Source organism: Odontomachus brunneus, unplaced genomic scaffold (assembly GCF_010583005.1).
Source record: "Odontomachus brunneus isolate Ranch 3 - 2012 unplaced genomic scaffold, Obru_v1 Obru_scaffold_094, whole genome shotgun sequence".
NCBI classification, from domain to species: Eukaryota; Metazoa; Arthropoda; class Insecta; order Hymenoptera; family Formicidae; genus Odontomachus; species Odontomachus brunneus.
Window position 1 is genome coordinate 148447 of NW_022639544.1, and position 19573 is coordinate 168019.

Sequence of the window (19573 nt, forward strand, 5' to 3'; positions counted from 1 at the left end):
GGGGGGGGGGGAGGGGAGGGGTCGGGGGCGAGTTCGCATACCTGTGCGAGAAGGGACGGCAGGAGACTGACGAAGGTCGAGTGTCCACGCAAAACGGGTCGCCACAGGCTGTGGATCCACTCGCTCGAATTTTGGCGAGACGTCGTGGACGAGAAACTCTCTCGTGACGTGCCAAGATCCCTTTCTCGAATGTTTCCTTTCCTGCTCGGAGGCTGACGGCCAAATTTTTACCAACCTTCCTCGCATTCGCGTAAACGATCCTCTCGGGTCGTTGGCCCGTAAACGTCTAATAGATAGCCGGAGTAACGGTTGCTGTAAAAGACGATATCGCTTCTCGAACGCGACTCTCGAAGAATGCGATACGCCCTGAAGAGGAGGTTGGTAAAATCGCGCGGTGTGAATATTTTTGCGCCCGCAGGTAGACATTTTGCTCGGAGAGGAACAACTTGCGGCATTCGTTCGTTCCCTTGCACGTTCGCTCGCTCGCTCGTTCGCTCGTTCGTTCCTTCTTTCCTTGCCATCGTCGACGGAGATTCTCGTATTTGCACGCTGCTTCGTCATTATGGGTGGGATCAAAAGCTTTTCTCGACGATGCTTTCTCGCGAATAAACAGTTCGTTCGATATCTCTCCGCTGCTCTCCGTCGTTCGTGTGTCAAGGTTGAATACCACGAAATGGATTCGTCCCAGATACTACGACCAGTTCGTTGAATAGGTAACGAGGGATTATCAGCGAGTCGTTGTGATATTACGGTCGTTATTCTCTACCATTCTTTTAGGCGACGTCTAAATATATCGTACGCTTTGAGAGTTCAGGGTTACACGCTTTTCGCTTTCTGTGTATCGTATCGCACCCTTGTCATCGAATCAATTGAAGTCCGAACGAGACCACGAGTTCGTGTATTTTTTATTCTACGATTGCACGAAATGTTAATGAGTTGAGTATCCATGGTATCATGGACTCTACACACAGTATCGATTAGTTTTTGTCACCTCAAGAACCCTCAATTGTGCCATAATTGTTGTGTCAGAGACGACGGTTTCGTCCCGTGCCGCGCGTGTTCGTTTAGGTAAAAACAAATTGCTAGGTAACCGGCTCGCGGTTATACATAATACGACTTTATTCGATTCACCGGAAGCCACATATCGGCATGATCGTTTTCTTAATTGCATTGTACGCTCATCCGTATGCTCGGATAGATTATTTGATTTTTATATCGCTTCGTGTGACGCAATATCGGTGTAATCTCGCAACCCGTGTGTCGACCGATCATTGATTTTCCTCTTCGCACTTGGAGCGCAAACTGCCGCGGTTATCCGCACTGTGGTTATTGCTGCTGATAGGAATGACGTGCGCGAGCAGTCGATGCAGCAGTTGCTCCTGGAAATTGCACTCTAACACGCCGCAGTTTGGCCGTTTGTTCCGGAACAAGCCGATTAATACTTTAGTAGTAACACTTTCTACGCAAAAGAAAATGGTTCTCCTAATGAGTATAATTATTTCACCATAACACAGTCATAAGTATCAAACACTTATTTCTCTAATGCAAGGTGTTAGATTTACAGAGACACTTTTCGAGTACACATTCATTTATCAATTTAGAATGACTTGGTAGGAGAGGTAGATCTCGGAGATCCTGTCCATTAGAGTTATTTATTGAAGAACACGCGAACATTATTTTTCTTGCATTCTTTATTTCATTAGGACGAGAAAAATTTTTTTTAAGTTGATAAACGATATGTTCTATAATAGTAATATAAAAGGAATAGAATAATCTCATCGAATGTTTTCCTTTTTCCATCAGTGTTTTCGCGGAAAGTGTTTATACAGAATTAACGGGGTATAACGATCGGGTCAACAAGTGAAATTGCATTAACACCGGAAAATCGGCGGAAAACCGTCGTAAAATCGGCGTTGACTCCAACCGGATTTGAAATCGGGACATCTGGGACACGTTCATCGGTTGCATGGAAACAGGAGATCTTGCACACGTGGATCTATCTCTGCGCGATTCTTATATTAGCCTTCGCGCTAAGGCTGAATCATCCCGAAATGTGCAACGCACGTTTATATCCCGCATGTGCGACTCATGCAGCGCGCGATGTGCGCGCTGCAGCGTATCCAGATGTGTAAAAAATCATTTGATTGCCTTTTTTACGACGTCGAGCATCTCGAGATGCTGTCGAGATCGAAACTCGAATCAAGGGTCAATTATTGGCGTCGAAAGATCAAGGCGTGACGTTAGATTTTCTAATTTCTCCTTCGCGCATTGCGTCGTGCGCGATCAATGGCACGATTAGCGCGAATAAATCCGCTCATTGATCCGCGCGCAGAGAAGTCCAGCCTCAAAAATAACGACTTCCGTTATGTGTCGGTCAAAACTATTTGGCACAGGCGTGACGTCATATCCGCTATCTGTAAAGACGGCGCGTGAGTTATTTCTGTTCGTGTCGACGCAGCAGTTACTTGTTGAAAGAATTACTTTGTTACGACGACATGTGTCTGAATTATAGCGTAGCAAGGTAACCGTCCCAATTATGAGTTGAGTCCCAATTTTTGGGTCGAACTTGCTTTATTAATACATTAAAAAGATACATATTAAAACACGGAAAAAGTTTTTTTTATATTTCTTAGTTCGTTTTTCATATTCCTTGGTTCTTTTACAATTATAATATTACATTCACAAACATTTTTAATATTTGAAAAAAAATGTAGGATATCAGTTGTTTTACTGACATTCTAGATGGATAAAACTGCATAATAGGTTGTGCTGCGTATACCATTATTCTATTTTCTATTCTATTTTATTCTATTTCACTAAATTAAAAAATGCACTATATGAATATAGATATTATTAATATTAATTAGATATCGTACAACTTGTTATATGGACGCGTAAAATTTACTGACTAATAATTTCGACTTGCGTATAAAAAAATGTTTCTAATTGCTTTTTTATAATTTAGAATAAACTAATTTAAGATCTAATATTTTGTTTTAAAACTATGATGTCAGTTACTCATATTGATATCAACAGTTCGTTTTAATGTTTGATCGGCGAATTTATATAAATAATTGAAAGTTACTCTAGTCTTTCTTAAATGATCCATAATTACTTTCTAAATTTTTTGAAGTGAAATTTCACTCCAAAAATAGAATGACAATCGAGTTACTCGAATTCGAATTTTCACTTCTACAGAGTGGATTTTCCACTATAAATCGTTGAGTGAATTTTCACTCGAAATTGAAGAGTGAATTGATGCATTCTGTTGTCAGGGGAGAACATATTCACTCCAATCGATTGAAACATTCATTTATATGTAGTCAGAATCCACTCTAATCTCAAGTGAGACATTCACTCTTGTGATCTCGATCTCGATTTGTATTATCACTATCTCCTCGAGTGAAAATACTGCCACTTTTCACTTAAAAAAATTTAGAGAGTAAGACCTCGTTTCCTTACAACTCGAGAGACCGAGGCGCCGTACACTTGTTCTTCAAGCGAGAATATTTACGATGTACAAATAAAAAAATATTACGTATGGAAAATAGCTCGAGCGTAAACTTTTATTATTCGTCCGAAACAAGTCGCTATTCGTGCTGACACGATGCCGTCGCCTCTCACAGCGAAAGTATTATTGCTTTGGCCGGTGTTCACGGGCGTTTCATTGCCTCCTCGTCTTCGACTAACGTTCACGTTATTTTCCGTTCGATTAAAGGTTAAACGAGTCGCGTTAAAATCACCCAACGGGTCCGCACTATCGGGGCCGATCGCAGCTGCGACGCAGGATCTCACTGAAGAATCGTGACTCGCGAAACGCTACCGCGCGAAACACCGTCGCGCTTACATGATCTATGGCGAAATCGCTATCGCGTACCAGATATCGTTGCCCACGTGTGCCAGTTTGTCGAGCAGCCTGCAAGGCCCTTATGCAGATATGCGCGCGCGCCCACACCGTAAACGTCCACTATCGCACGTGTCATACGCATATCGGGAGCTACAATCGCGCAGTCGTCGAAATAAAAGGCGAATAACAGACCGCCATAGACGGCGATACGGAAGTTAATATTGGGAGTGCAGAAGTGCCGAAGAATATCGCTTGAAACGATTCCCGTGTGGAGAACACTTGTCACATCTATCTGCGATGTCCCCGCGATTTATGCGTGATCGCTCTGATTATCTCTCGTAGTCGCGCGTGAAAGCGATGATATCGCGGGACAGAGATGAATTTCCGGCGCGAGAGAGCACGCAGAGGTGCACGAGAAGCCAAGCATGTCCGCAATTAATCCTAACAACCGTTAAGCTAATATTGTTATCAGCGAATGCGACTTTTCTCCTCGTCCCGCGTCGAAATTTTCAACAATCGAGCTGGATTAAGCTGCAAACCGGTGAAAAGCGCCGAGAACGTAATAAACCCACTATTCCGGCGTGGCTACGTCTGTTTATTACACGTTGCCAGATTAAACATAGTCATCAGCTCATTTCTTCTGCTCTTATCTGTTTTTCTGTCAAACTCGCCGCGAAATCAACGCAACGTTTCTCCGAGCGATCGGCGAAGATCTCTGTCATGTCTCGTATCCTCCTCTCCGTCAATGATTTCGCTCACCTGCCGCGAAATAAATTCGAGGGAGCTGCTTTGTGCGTTTCTCACGTCACTTCGGGTCAAAACAGACTCTCTCCCAGCCGACGACTCATAGAGATCCGCGGCCATGACCCGCATTACGGAAACTGCGCGTCCGGCTATCACTGACTCATCTTTGAAAGAAAACTCGTTAATTAATCTTCGTTATACTGTCATCCTCCCGCTTAATTTCTCCGCGATAAGTCGAAGAACTCTCCGACACTTTGATCCATCTCTGCGCTGCGTAATGAAGGAAGAAATTCGACACAAATTATTTCTCCCCGCGTATCGTGCGACTTGAAATCAGGTCAGCTTCGCGGATTCTCTAGTTTCCCAGACTTTCTTCCGACGGTATCGCAAAAATCATTCCTCCGAACGTTTTTATCATTGATTCCCAAGCGTTCAGAATGATTCTTCTCGCATTCAAAAGTAATTTAATCATTACCCTTGAAGCACGCATATCTCGTTTCGTATCTCTCCTCGTATAATAATATTCCCGCGGTTACATGTATTTTCCTCACATAGAAGTTCCTAATCACGGGCATTTCCTAAATATCGCATATCATATCTCGGATTTCTCTCTCGCCCGTATCACATCTCAAATTGCTTCATTTGATCTCCACCTTAGTGCTGTCTGCACCGTTCGGTGTGTTGCGTACATCACATATTTCGTATGTTTCTCTCGTACGATTGCTCGGCGAGCGGTTACCCCAATAAGAGTTATCCTAGAACATAATAGATATACATTAACGCGCAATTATTCGCCATAAGAATATACTATTGAAAGATAATGCGGTAGAAGTGGGACACCTCGGTAAAACCTATCTGATACGAGAGCGCCTCGGGCGGGATACATATTGCGAATAATAACCACACAAGACGTGGACGGATCGGCAGCTCTCGTGGATCGTCGGGAGAGCCGGATCGAGGAACCGTCGATTATCGGCACGGTGGCCTCCGGCATGGCGCATGTTCGCCCAGCGATGAGCGACTCATGGCACTCAGAAGTCATCGTTACTATCGGATAATGCGATCGGATTCGACGATGATCGCTAATCGGCATATCGCGGCGGGTTGAGAGGGACGGGAGGGGGGAGGGAAGCAGGGAGGGCAACGCAGCGACGACCCCCCGACAGAAAACACAGCCTGTCGGATACCATCTCGCGGTAGCGAATCCCGTAATCCTGCGCAGCGGCCGCGGCGGCGGATTCCTGAGGATGGTAATTATAGTGCCTAACGAGTAACCGGACAGCGGCCACTTATCGACACCGGGTACCAATGAACGATCGTTTATCAGTCTCTTTCTCTGAGCGAACATCGGATTGTTTCGGAATGAAATGCTCGCGTGGTTGTTAAACGCACAAATGGGTTAAAATAAGGCACATACAGAACATACATACTATGTTCAAGTATTTCATCAGTTTATACATCCACAATCTATGCATCACGAGTTTGTCATAAGCATTGAATTTATTCCATGAATCCTACATTGAGAAGAAAATACTTGACAATTTATTTGTGTGATACGAAGTTTATTTCTGTGAAATATATAAATTTTTGTCCTATAAATAAATTTTCAAGTTTTTTTCTCAGTGTAGTAAATTTAGCATTTCGGTAAAAAATATTAAATTAAAAAGACAATTCGCGCGGTTTGCTTACGACACAGAGTTGACTCAACTTTTCCTCCGATAAAGTATTATAATATTTTTGTAGTGAAAATAAGCTTCCCTCTTTTGGGAAAATAAAGTAAAAGCAATGCCTCTGGACACTCTCTCATAACGCTGGTACCTAACTCTGAACATTCTTATATATATATATATATATATATATATATATATATATATATATATATATATATATATTGTTTTGGCCTTTAAACTTTCAATATAGAGTATACATATGACCCGAACTGTGAAATCGATTTTTAAGAATCGATTTTTCAACAGCATATTTTTTTTTATTGAGGATGCGAGCAATAAGAGGAAATCGAGAAGTTTTCAAGATCGAACTGAGTATTTGCGATATTTGTCCAGACGTGTGGAGACGAGAAACGTCGGCAACCCGCTGCGCCGTCGGCGCTTCGCGACACGATCATCGATCACACAATCGCTGCCCGATCAAATCAATAAATAACACATCACGGATCGCTCGTAATGAGAAGATTCGTTCCTGTTTAACGAGGCCGTTGCCTTCCGACGTGAAGTACACCGATAAAGAGCTTTGATAGGAGTCTCGTGCTCGCGGTGCTGCGTTGTAAATTCGAAGAACGGAAAAATCGTCTGTGCCGTAACTCAGTCCGCGTTCCACGGGGATTTAAACGAATCGTCCTTCTCCGGGGAATGCTCTGATTAAAACGGCAGTTCTTGTCTCTCTCGCGCCTCTCGTGCGATAGATTAGGCGTAAGAACGAGCAGCGTTGTGATGACAGATTGAAGGCCGCTGATTATAAACGCATAATTGCACCGCTAACGGAGGAGCGGTTTTGACCGGCTCGTCACTAGAAAGGTAATGACCGATTCTACAGTTCTAACTGCCCGATCGCTTCCTTCCTCTCGCGCAACCTGCCTTTTCTCTTCTTCATCCTATAAAGTCGAGCGGTCGGCTTAGCCACGGAGCGGAAGTTCGAGGGATATCGAAGCACACGCGAATATTAGTTTGGAATTTAGAGCCATCGGGATATCGCTCTCCATGTACTATCGCCGGTCGACCGTACGTTCGTTGTCGGCGACGGCGGCGCCGACAAAGTTATCGATAGGAGAAATTACGATCGAACGCACGACAGTGGAAACGCGCGTGCGCATTACCGTATCTGACATTCTGATCTTGGTGTCGTCCGTTATTCGCGATAGCATTCGCCGTCGCGTCTTTGATCTAACGCGAAATTTTCAATTGCGATGCAGCGCGCGGGCAATTCCTTTTTCTTCCCCTTCGTTCAGGGACGGCACGCGATTTCACATCGATTAGTTCTCCCCGCCGTCGACGTGCTCTGATAGCGCGCGATCGCGCCGACTTATTGAGCGGTGCGATGAGAGGCGCCGCGAAAAAGTCGGCGAAGCGATCGCAGATGAGAGGCTAGACTCGATCCGATCCGATGAATTTATTTCCTGGCAGGGGGGTCGATCAATTAATTAAATTATGCAAATTTCACGGTAATACTGGAAACGCGAAACAAGTGTATGCGCTCGGCGCGACCGCTCGCTCCGCATAATCAGCTCCATAATGTGGCAACGGAATTGCAGTTAATTAATTTACAACGAGACGTTGTCATAACGACTCCAAGTCACGCTCCTGAAAGTGGCACCAAAGAATCGTTCTGGAGCAATGCAGAGCGGTTTCGAAGAAATCCGTCGATTTACAATTTCCTAATATCCCACCGCGTAAATGAACGAGCTTTTAGAAGACCAGAACCACACCACACGGGTCAAAGTATAAATTGCCATTTCATGAGCAGAGAGTCATCTGGTGTGTGTGTGTGTGTGTGTGTGTGTGTGTGTGTGTGTTGCATATTTGTAACATTAGTGTGGAATATTTTTATTAAAATTTATTCAGAATTCTATTCTTATAAGATTCTGAATCCTTAAAAATTTATCTCTCTCTTCTCTAGAATTAGATTCTTCAATTCTTAATGGATTTCATGAAGAATTTATTAGAAAGGCATTACCTGATTTTACATCTTTAGAAATTATTGATCTGTCCTAAAGAGGAGACATCCATGGAGAGAATTTCATAGTAAAAATTACTGTAGGATTTCGTAACCGAATAGATCGATATTTTGCAGTAATGCACACTATCTTCTCATTTCATATATACTACTTATATTTCAATTCTTGAAATACTATTACACTTGCTATAAATATTTGCTATGTTTCTAGCGAAATGTGCTATGTTTTTAGCGAAATTTGCCATGTTTTTTTAGCAAGATAGACCCTACTGACAGTCCTTCTGTGGACTAAAGACATAGTAAAATCTAAATAAATTTATATGAAAAACACATCTATAATTTGTCTATAACACACCTATAATATATTCTCTCCGTGTGGATTTTGGCTTTCTGATTTAATCAGGTAGATTTACGATGTTTTTTGAAGTATAACATAGAAAGGTCACCTCGCAGTCGGCCAAGATTGCGGTCTGTTCGCGTGCCCGTTTAGCAAGGCGGCTTTTATAACCATTAATTACCGAGGTTGCGCTCGTATTTGTTTCTCTTTCTCTCCCTTGTCCCAGCATTGTTGGCACCATTCATTTGCATCCAGCGAGCCGTTTTCTCTCCGGTTCCCGTAATTGGGCCTCTAAATCCCGGAGTCGTTAGAATTCGCTTAGGGTCGCCGATGTCGGGCTTGAGTAACCGCCACTGAGGACTCGTAACAGGCAGTCTCTCGAAACATCAAGCAGCTTATGTCCACGGTGTCATGCCGCAACGCACATTGTCTCGCAATATAACCGCGCTATAATTTCCCAAAGTTCATTGTTTGCCTCCTTACGATAGCACACGTCTAGCAGAGATATTATGCTTACGCCAAGCCATCGCATATTTGCTCCCGTGAGAGTGCGCCAATGCAGCTCGTTGGTTTTGCAATTAGAGCGCAGCGGGCACGTAACAGCCGGCGAACCAATTTACTAACCGAAAATAAAACTGGTTAATTCGCATAATTAGGAAAAGAAAGAAAGGGAATAAACAGTAGACACAGGTGGAGAACAAAGAAATTCCTCGGCATTTCTCAATAAATTCGACTATGGCAAATGATTTCTCACGTAACTCCATGCAAAGTGTTTCTTTTCTTCTGATGGTTTATTGTAAATAACCAGTACAATCATCAATACAAGGTCAGTGCACAAAACGATTATCTTGCGACTTCGATCCGTGTTCCACGACTACGAATCCATCGACCGCGAATGCAGTCATGGGATAAACAAAAGCAAGACGAGATAGAAAGAGAGAGAGAGAAAGAGAAAGAGAAGGAGGCCTAGGGTGCTCGAACGCGCTCGCAGAAATAGCCGAACGAAGGGAACGCCAATCACGTCTGCAGCAGGTCGGAAGTTCTAATTTTACACGCGAGTTGCTTATTGATTGGAGAATGTGTGTGGATCAGACATAAGAGAATTGCATCACGTATTTTGCACTCATTATGCAGCTATTTCGCGTAATGATGATTAGATTCGCAATTAGGACGTTCAGTGTTCCTTATAGTTGTCGATTTCCGCATATCGCGGCCGCAGAAATAAGATAAACGGAAAGTACGCGAGAGTTGCGCTGGGTATGTTGGAGATTCTAATTTTACTAACGGGTTGAGCCGATTCTCGCGATACCAGACGAGACGGCAGGCGGCTCTAAAAGCGTCTTTCGGAGACGTGCAAGCTCACATTTTTCGAGCGCGCCTCTTGCCTCGAGTCGTTACCGTTGAAAGCACACGGCGCTAGTCGTGGACTCCTCGACCACGACGTCTGGCGAGCGAGCTCGAAGGTAGGCTATGCCTGCACTTTCAACGTTTCGACTACCGAGGCTGCAGATCCCTGCACTCATCGACGAATGCAACGTATTCTGTCGCGGTGCTGCTGCACGGCGATACCGTCATCCGTTAAGAGGTCCGGGTAAAAACGCGACGGGCTGAAAACTTCGTCTTTTTCACGTCAATCGATGTGCAGCGTAGATTAAAAGGATTTCAGAGCGATATTTCATCTTCGTTTCAAACACTAATATTGTTCCCGCGTGTAAAGTTGAGAACGATCGAATTCACGTAGAGTTCACGTGAAATTCTATTTTCGTATACCACAGAGAGAATTCTATAGCAAAAATTATTGTGGAATTTTGTAATCGAGGAATATAGATGGATAATCTGTAGTAATTTACTAACCTTTCATTTCATATGCGTTATTTATATTTTAGGAATACTGAAATGTGCTATTAAAAAAATTGCCATGTTTCTGTGTTTCCTAACAAGGTAGATCTTACTGAGTTTATTTTGCTGCACCGTTAGAAACAATTGACAAAAATTGATATCGAAAGGAACTATAATATTCTTCTAGTAACAATGAATTTATGAAAGTAACAATGAAGAATGATTGCAAGAGCTCTCTTGGGAGTCGAAGGCCGATACGAAGCAGTGACACGTAACAAAAGCACGTTGCCGTGTCCGATCAAACCATGCTATGCATACTAACCTTAGGATGACGAAATTTTCATGCTTCGTTTATGCTCCGCCTCACTTAACATTATCGCAAATTTTTGCGCTTGGTCTGTGTTTAATGCGGAAAAAAACGCGAAATAAAATTCCGTCCATTGAGGAAAAATTACTTTCAAACTTGTCAAAAGTGCGCACTACGAGGGAAAGTACGTAACACTCGCGCGACATCCTGTGCAACGTCGTACTCTCTGCCCAAGAGAGAGGCTTCTCGTCCCGGAACCGTACACGTTTATCTCGACACGATACCTCGCGTACTTAAGAGTCGTTTAATCCGAGATTGAGAGCGGTTTTTATGACCTTAGGCGGCACGTTGTTTATCACTGATAAACGAAATTGCAAGCGGCATCACGCGTTTGATCGCCATTTTTCACAGACCGCTTTCCCACCTTCAGCTCCCTGCTATCGACGCGCGTCGGCCAAACCATTCAATTAAATTTCCCCGTCGGAGCGTAATCGATCGTTGATCGCTGTTTGCTACTGTATGATCACAAACATGCGTTCCTGCTCCTTCCATCGACTCTGTCTTTTTTCGTCACATTCCAATGGCTTCGTCGCGGCATCTTGGACAACTTTCGAACGACGAGTGAATAAATTAATTCGCGGAAAATCCGATATAAAACGCCTCGAGAGAGAAAGGGACAAGAAGTTGTTTGTAAGGAAGACTCCCGGGAAAGAATCTGAGATCATTCTCTCGATTTCTCGCGATAAACGTCGGTAGAAGGCAAGCGCGTTCTGTGCGTAGAAGTTAGCAGGCGGTAATCAAGACTTATCGCGCCTGATCAATGTGGATCTTGTTTTTCCTCGTAAATTAGCGCGATGCTAGTCGCGGTTTATCGCACACGCGATAATGTGAAGTTGTGAACGTGAGATCAAATTTATTTGTTTTACTAACAGAATATATTAAGAATCTTCTTTTTCTAATGAAATATGTCTTTCCTTTTTGTTACAGGTAAGTCACTGATGATTTTGTATGAAATCGCGCGCAGCGATTATCTGCTTCTTGAAGGATGCGAATTCACATTCATTCGTCGTCTTAAGCGCCGCTTAAGAAGGCTGCTCGAAATTCAGGTAAACTCGCGATAATTACCTACACGACGATTTCACACGCGGTCGATATTATCTCATAATAAAACGACAGGTCCACAAAACCAAGAGAAAAAAGGTCACAGACAACCTTCGCCTTAAACGTTCAGATATCTCAAGGTTATCTCAGCGCCAAGAAATACCGTAAAGTTTCTCGACTGTTAGCAGAAGCGGCGACGTTCGAGAGAGACGATCGCTCTGAAATATTTACGAGCGATTTGCTCGCACGACGATCGCAGAGCCGGCCGCATATCCATGCGCAGTCTGGATCATTTCTCATTTAGCGAATGATCGCATTTGGCAGGAGCTCCGATCGCCAGGAGACGTGAGTAACGATTGAATTCCGAAAATAGACTTGGCCCGATTCGTTGCGACGCGAGCGATCGTCTCCCGCGCGGTTTCGTCGAGTTTTTTCCTGCCCGATATATACACAGGAAATTGCGCGGGAAATCGAGGAAAGATATCCTCGCGCGGATCTAGGCGAGAAATTTCTGAGCGCGACTTTGACAATTCCCCGTGAAATTCCATCTTGTACAATATCCCGCGCGATCTTGCGATTCCTGTGATTATCGATATTACGTGTGGAAATTTCTACACTTCTCTCATCTTTCGTGCGTGTGTCTAATAAGACGCACAGTCGGTTTTGACATTGACGTTACACGCGTTTAATATCGCATGCGTGACTGCGAGAATATAAATTATCAATTAACATAGCACGATTCGATGACAGTGATATATCTAAACTTTCATGCCGAAAGAAAGTTTCAATGCAATAAGTCACTACATGGCGTACACTATTCTTTAAATGTACTCCGCTGCCAGTTGGCAACGATTGCGTCGATGTTTCAACTCAGATGAGTTCTGATCACGCCAGCCGATGGTGCTCCATTTTTCAGAATGAGACAGGAAAGAGTCGATTCTACGAATAGAAACGTTTCAACTGAGTGTGAAGATAAGAGCGCGGGGGAAAAAGTTTGGTCGTATTAACGTGAAGTTGAGTTGTTACGAATGTTTTGGCTGAAACGGAATTTTTGATTTTTTTATGTTTAAGCGATCTGAAGCGTTCTTTTGTACAAATATCTTTTTATTTAAAGATAGCACGCAAGAATTTCCAGCGTGTCATTTCTCGCTTCTGACGTCATAATACAACATGGGCGCGGCGAATATCGTGAGGCCTTAAGTGGAAATTAATTAAGGTCGAAAGGAGAATCAAAATTTCAGTTCGAATAGAACCAAATTGGGTCATAAGAACCGGGAATTCTGTATTCTCCTAACAAAACGCGTTGGTGCGTTCATTAAAAACAAACTTTTCGCGTTAAGACAACGAAATATTTCTTTTCACTCAGGAGTATATTTATTTCAACTGATAATAAATTTTTTCTATACATCTGTGTCATATACATCTGCGTCAATTCCACGTTCAATGTCAAGCGCCGAATAATTTAAATGATCCCCGCCGGGACACGTCGTAAAATTAATCCTGTTGGGAAATTAATCGGATATTAATGTGCAACGCGTTCGGCCGATATGACGTAGCGGATATCGGCGATACGGACGTTCAGTTATTATCAAAGACGGGGTGAGAGGTGCGGCGAGCGAACGAGCGAACCGTTAATTGTCATTATCTTCGCTGAATTAGGAGTAATTAAGGTCGGAGTTGTACTGTTCGCGAAGTGATAGTTCATACAACATGCATTCCTCCGAAACGAATGTCTTCCTAAATTAGCACATCACGACCGCGTTTCTCCGCCTTGTCTCGCCGTTGACGCGCCTTGTTTGATTTTTCAAAGATTACGCGCGGACACAGTTTCGCATCGGCATACCCGCCATTTCATTAATATTCACAAATTAATAGCTTTTTTTCTTGCTACAGCTTCGATTCCTTTCGTCCGCAAATTACAGTTTGCTCCGTGATAACTGTTGATCGCGACAAAGCAACGAATAAGTACGTTAGTCTCTAATTTTTTCGATTTTTTACGAAACTCAGCGAATAAGTACGTCGGCCTCTAGTTTTTTCGGCTTTTCATGAAACTATGACACTTTCAATATTCCTGCGAAATAGTAAAAGGCGCGAATTGCGACACGAAAGCGGAGAGACTTCTATTTTTACTGCAAAATTGCGGTTAATCACATCATAGAGGGAGAAAGAAAGAGAGAGAGGGAGTAAAAAGAGGACAATTTGTCCGGCAGAAGGAGTACTCGTAGGTACCGTTAAAATGGCGTAGACCTTCCTTGCACGTATCATCCGCTACTGTCATGCTCGCTGGCTATTTGTACTTGTCGCATATAATTGGAGGCTTTTTCTACGCGTATTGTACGCGATATCTATTGCAGCCTTCAGGCCGGAGATTTAAGAGACATGCAATCCTTCCTCTCTCCTCGAACGTTAGACGATTGAATTGAACGATTAAGTGACCCCAAAACACTCTAGTCGAATGTTTTTCCGGAGCTTGTCAGAAATTTTGCCGCAACGCTCTATAACAAAGCGTTACTATCGCGTGATCATTTTTAATCGTACATGTGCATCTAGAAAACGCGGAAGCGCGTGACGAGTAATGCGTTTCTTTCGTTAACTTAGTCTACGTTTTAATTGCGGGATTTCTGTCTGCGGTAGCTGCGTCTATAATCGTTAACAGACGGCGGAACGTTAGAAAGCGTGTAAAAAATGTTCAATACGTATGACTTTTCTCTTTTTCTTTTTTTTTCGTATAATTGTTGCATTGAGCCCCCGCGGCCGAACGAGTTTCCGTTAAATCGCGAGAAAGCGAATTATTTTCCTAATCCGCTGTCCTCGATTTCTGCATTATCTCTCGCTCGAGCGTCCGGCGAGCATTCACGCTCTCCGGATCAAGCGGATTCGATATTATATGCACTCCGGATTTTTCTGCTATACAGACGCGACCAGGAAAATGCAATTCAGGATGTGACTCACGATGTGACATACGTGTGACGATGTTACTTTCACATGTATTCTTTCTCGTATTTCATAACGGAATCCTGTGTCGCCGTGGAAACATTCGCGCTCTTTACTAACATCGCGGACAACACTCTCCAGACCTCTCCACGTGCACGTGAGAAATCTCTGTCACGTGAAAAAAAGGGGGAATCGATGTCGATACTTGCGAGATCGTAAAATACGATACTCCACACCGTAAAATTAATAAATAAATACACGCCATAACGCACACGCGCAGAAAGGTCAACCGTTCTCATCATGCCGAGGTTAATTCGTACAGAAATCGTCGAACTCCATCGACGTGCACGCTTCGCTGTCGTGCGTGTCATTGACATTCCCACGACACCGTCGCCGTAAGTCGCCGGCGACTTTTCTCGCGACGAAGACGTCGCGTTGCGTACGCGGGCATGATCGAGCGGCACGCCGTATCATCGGGTCGCGCGACTGAAGATCGACTATGGATGCGTCGAGTCGCATGAGGGGAGATCAAGTACACATCGATTGCGCTCTCAGGTGCGAGCAGCCAGACGAAACGATCGGCCACGTCGACGCGAGGCCAAAGAAATCCGCTCGCCGGCAAAGGCCACGCGGTGTGCGAAAGCGTTGCGATTTATCGTTTAACCCTTTGAGCCATATAGTAGGACGCCAGCCTTCCACCTATCTTCTCTTCATTTTTGGTGATTTTAATCACCTTATCGGCAGACATAATCGACTGTACTATTTCTATACATTCTCTTATAAACGTGAGAATAAGTAAGAAATAATTTAAATGTTTAATTATTGAATATTAATTATAATTATTATAAGCGTATTATTATAAGCTAATGAAAGAGAAAAGGAGACATTTCTTTTCAGGCAAAAATTATTTTAGATCTAGCTGTTAGGAATCGATATCGAAGCATTGACAGTTTATTGAGAATCATTAATAGTATTTTGCACATTTTTTTATAATTTTCTGTAAGCTCTACTTTTTACAATAAATTGTTGAAATTTTGTTAATATATTTACTGCAAAATTTTTTGTCAAAAACATAAATATCTCTTTCATATCGAAGAAATGTTATTTCCGGAGATCGCCAATTTTGAAAATTTATGATCGTCATATTGGAGTCGCTATTTCGAATCTTAGCTTTCTAACCTCAAATTTGTAATTAGATTTTAGTAATCTCGAAATCCTGCATATATCAAATTTGAAGAAACTTCATCGAGAATTAAAATGTATGGCTCAAAGACTTAACCGACCTGTCATAGATTTTTCGTTTGGTTAGGGCAAGCGCGCGCTAAAGTGTGACAAAAGATCGACTTGACGTGCTCGCGCTCGCGCGCGAAGTTTCTCTCTCGTGGCAGGCGCGCTCAAGCTCGTAAATCACGGTGCAGATCGTAATCGACCGATGCCGAGACTTTAGATAGAACGAATTGACCCGCTTTTGCCGGTCGCCGTGTTTCGACGACGACCGCGTGAGCCGCGAGAAAACAGGCGCGAGAGAATCGAGATTTCCCCGAAAGCAAGCTCGCATGCGAAAGACGCGCGCGATCGAGGAGAGCGCCGGCGGTCCCTGTTGCAAATTTATCGGTCGCATGACCGTCGCAGCGGAACGAAATTTTCACCACGACGGAATTCGGCCGAGTTGAACGATAGAGACGCGCAAATCTTCGGTCCTTCTCAAAATCCCACCGGTACATTAAGAAAAGAATACTTGAAAATTTATTTGTGGGATATAAAATTAATTTCTGAGAAATAAAGTTTATTTCTGCGAAATAAAGTTCATTTCTGTCAAATAGATTTTATATCTCACAAATATATTTTCAAAAATTTTTTTTTAGTATGACACTGTGTTTGTACACTGTGGGAGAAAAAAATTTAGTATTTGCAACTATAATCACATAGAAAAATAATTATTATAAATTATAAATTATTGTCGAGAAAATTATTTTTTTATTATTTCTTTATTAAATTCTACTATCTAATCATAATCTTATACGCATGTTACTATGATTATCTTGCAACAAAAAATATGTTTGGGACTAGAAATAATAAAAAACTAAAATAACTATAATTTTAGTATAAATACAATTTTATATCAGTCATTGTCTTTTCTCTCAATGTGCGAACGACGACTCTCGATCATTATCCAACTTTAATTAAGTTCGTAATCTACACTTAAGGCTCTTGATCTTTCCGTCTTGATTGATGAAGCGAGAAAATGCATGTCCAAAATTCTTGCGTGCCATTCTTAAATAAAAAGATATCTGTATAAAAGAACACTTCAAATTTTACTTAAAATGTGACGAAATTATATATCGTTGCTTATACATGAAATAATGATTGTCAACTTGAGTATGTTAGTTTTCAGTGGATACTAATTTTTTTCTGTGTAGATTAAAGAGTAAGATTGCACATCACATTAATTTTATGGATATTTATTGATTGTTAAGGGAAAAGGGCACTTTTTAGAGCGTTTTACAAGTATGCTCAAATATCTCAAGTGTTCTTTCCTTCAAATATTCTTGTGTTTGAAAATAGCACATAATATTCAACATATCACTTCTTGTCTTTGACACCCCGATTCAACATGACCGCGGCGAGTATCCAGGAAGCCTTAATTCGAGACAATTATTTTGCATCGTGATCGGCGTATGCAATTCACAAAGGGAGAGACGTCGTAATGAGAGAATCGGTTCGTGATTTCTATTCGTACACATAAAAGTTGAATGAGCATTAGATACTAGCGATAGATGCACACGATGATAAACACGTGAGAATCGCGCTGCGCGAGAAATCGAGAACACCCCGGGTGACTATCTGCTCTATAACCCATCGATCTGTTATTCTCTTCGTTTTTCACTCCTTCATCATTCCGGCAGTTAATTAGCCTCCTCGCCTGCGCGATCAACAGCCGGCCGCGACGTCGCACCGCGCTCGACTTAATTGCACGACGACGTAATAAGAGGATTCGATCTCCCGGCGATCTCATTGTCGAAGAGTTCGCTATTCCGGTCACCGCGGCATGGCATGTTCAACAGATCGTGTTCCCGTTGACCTGAAAGGCGAATAATAACAACGATTTCCAGGAAAACTGTCATAATGAACGGCCCACATATTAGGCCGCAGACATTGTGTCGTACGACGCATAACAGCGTGAAATCGGGTCGATTTTCCAGCGCATGGAACATCGAGCAAACGAACGAACGAACGGACGAGTCAAGAGCAGATCGCGAGTAAACAAGGAATAAAACAAAATTTTGCCATTAGTCGCTAATGATAATTGATTAGTGCATTTCGCTCGTTAGCGATGTTGTTCCGTTAAAGACATACGAGGACGATCATTTGCGTAACGATAAGACAAACAACTTGATTATTTCCCTTTCTCTCTGTATCGTTACGATGGAGTCGCGCGCGCAGAACATGGCTTATGGAATTAGGGTGTGTAGTTACGAACGCGCGGCAAAGGTCACGTGCGTGCGAGAGAGCTTAACAAGGTGTAACACGTGCGTAAAGACTCGCACCTCGACGGTCGCGCGCAGGTGCGCACCTTGTGCTCCCGCTTCAGGTAGGTCACGGTTTATGTGGTCGCTGCGCGATATTACGGTTATCCTCTTAACTAACTTTCGCGGCGCACACACACACGTCTGAATCACGGTCGGTCCTCTTGCCCGCGCGTGGAGGTCGCCCACGCGAATCGCCGGACCGCGCGGGCATTCCGTCGCGTTTCGCAATCGCGTTCGTTCAGGCGGTGACGACTGATACTGCGGCTGCCGCCGGTGCGTAACGCAACGCGAAAGCGGAAGCGCGGCAAGAGGGGTGGTCGACTGAAATTCTTCATGCTGCGGCAATTATGCACACGTGCGTTTGCAACGGCGCGATTATCCGGTCAGCGGCGCAATATGACGCGATTCCGATGCACGTCCGCTCGCAGATCCATTTGCACACTTTTTATCGAATAAAGCTGCGATGCTTCAAGTTGTCAGAGAGCCACTGCTGACGCGCAGTAATCGGTCACGACAGGAATCGAAGTTATGATAGTGTGACATTTGTGAAATTTGGGATAAAGAATTTATTTGAAATTAATAGGACATTATTTTTAAACGTAACTTTTGTGAATTTATAACCGATCACTATGCATACATATCAGCAGTCTTTCGATTCAAACAGCTTGAAGCGTTGCAACTTTGAGAGCCATTGCTGATGTGCATTCAATGCTTTGTCATATTATCTTGCTTTATAAAATAAATGATGTTGCTCGAATTATCATAAAGTATCAAGGAGATGAAATTAGGTGGAGAAGTCTAACAGTCTATATTTGCCACACCTAAGAGAGTCATTGTACCAAATTTGGTCCACATCGGTCAAAGAGTTTAGGAGTTAACAAGGAACACACAGAAAGACAAATATATATATATATATATATATACGAGGGTGGTCTGAAAAGTTTCCGACCTCAACGTGAAGATAGCAGCACTTGTAAATAAAAGCTAGTGAATTTCGTTGTTCATCTGTTGACAGTTACTCACCGAAGTTTCAGCCATTTTGGACTCGCAGTTGTTATGTAACAGTCGTTTGAGTAAGTTGATGTGAGTGTTTTTGTGAAAATGGACAAAATCGAGTATCGAGCTGTCATTAAATATTTGTTTTTGAAAGGCAATACGCCTACGCAAATCAAAGATGAGTTGGATTCTGTGTATGGGGACTCTGCACCATCATTTACGACAGTGAAATTTTGGGCCGCTGAATT

General features: G+C 42.9%; 1 protein-coding gene and 1 long non-coding RNA gene across 10 annotated transcripts in view; one reads left to right on the forward strand and one right to left on the reverse strand.

The window, feature by feature from the left end:
- Positions 1–19573, forward strand: part of LOC116848387 (ensconsin-like) — a 215346-nt gene that overhangs the window by 42175 nt on the left and 153598 nt on the right. The window lies entirely within an intron of this gene.
- On the reverse strand, positions 2465–11119 carry LOC116848394. The gene is made up of 4 exons (XR_004378954.1): positions 10780–11119; positions 9136–9237; positions 8800–9065; positions 2465–5346 (listed from the first exon to the last, which is right to left on the reverse strand). It is a non-coding gene; the product is annotated as an uncharacterized LOC116848394 (long non-coding RNA).